The following is a 1,233-nucleotide window of genomic DNA, read 5'->3' as shown; positions in this document are numbered from 1 at the left end:
TCCCTCCTCCCTCCCACTTCCCGCCCCTCCTCCCCGGCGCTCATTGTTGCCTCCTCTTTGTGCCGTTACGGCGCTACACAGACGTAGGTTGAAGGCCTGGATCACTCGCTGCCTTTCATAGATCTAATTTTTCTAATTAGCGCTTGAATGCAGAGCGGTCTCTCCACCCTTTTTGCCTCTCGCCCCCGCCGCTCATTGTCGATATACGTTCCGCGAGGTGAGCGCGCGAGCCTATCAGCGGCCGATTCGGCGCCAGAGAATACCGCGGTACGGCTTACCGCCGTCACTCCTCCCTCCGCTCCGCTCCTCTCCTCTCCTCTCCTCTCTCTGCGAAGCTAAATGAGCCTAATAATGACCTAATCAAGGACAGTTTCTTTAAATGGAGCAATTAGACTGCAGCAGATGTGCCGCGCGCTCGCCGATCCAGGATCAGGAATACTGACCAACATGTCAAGTCCTCAAGCTGTTTTCAATTAGGCGCCGAAGGGAGAGAAAAATAGACACCTCCATGTATGATGATGATTATGTTTATAATGTCCCTCTCCCCTTCTATCCGTGATACGTAAGTCCATGGGGCTGGATGTTTGTGTATCTTTAAAACTAGGTCAAATGGTACTGTTATTAGACAAATTGACTGGTTGGTACCTCTTCTGGTTCTGGTCCCACTTTAGTTCTCCAGAACCAGAACCAAACATGGAAAAACAGCATTCTGGTTCTATGCTCCACTAGTCTGAAACAAACTTCCAGAAAACCGCAAACCTGCTGAAACACTGAGTTCCCTTAAATCAAGGCTGAAAACCCACCGGTTCAGGGTTGAGTCTGATTAATGATACCTGGGACATTGATCCATGTGTTTGAGAAAAATTTTCATAATGGGTTTGATGAAGGCATTTGACAAATTCCAATGTTTATTACTTGTTTCATAATTGGTAAGTGTTTTTATAGTACTGAACTGCCTCGTTGCTGAAAGATGCTAAACTTAGCTTGATTTTAGTAAAGGAGATGATTTTGGATCCAACAAATAAATAACCCAAGACTTCTAAAGAAAGAAACTTTTTACTCAAGGCAAAAGTTTTCACATCCTGTCAACTTTTTTATATTTGGGCATGTTACAGCAAAGAAAGCATAACACAGACTGTGAAATGAATTTAGGTTCGAACTTTGACTTATAGGTTCGAACCATAGCTGCAGAACTTTGAACTGCAGCTATGGCTTTGTGTTCTAAGATGGAAT

This window comes from Poecilia reticulata, linkage group LG4 (assembly GCF_000633615.1).
Source record: "Poecilia reticulata strain Guanapo linkage group LG4, Guppy_female_1.0+MT, whole genome shotgun sequence".
Lineage (NCBI taxonomy): Eukaryota > Metazoa > Chordata > Actinopteri > Cyprinodontiformes > Poeciliidae > Poecilia > Poecilia reticulata.
This window is presented reverse-complemented; position numbering follows the sequence as displayed.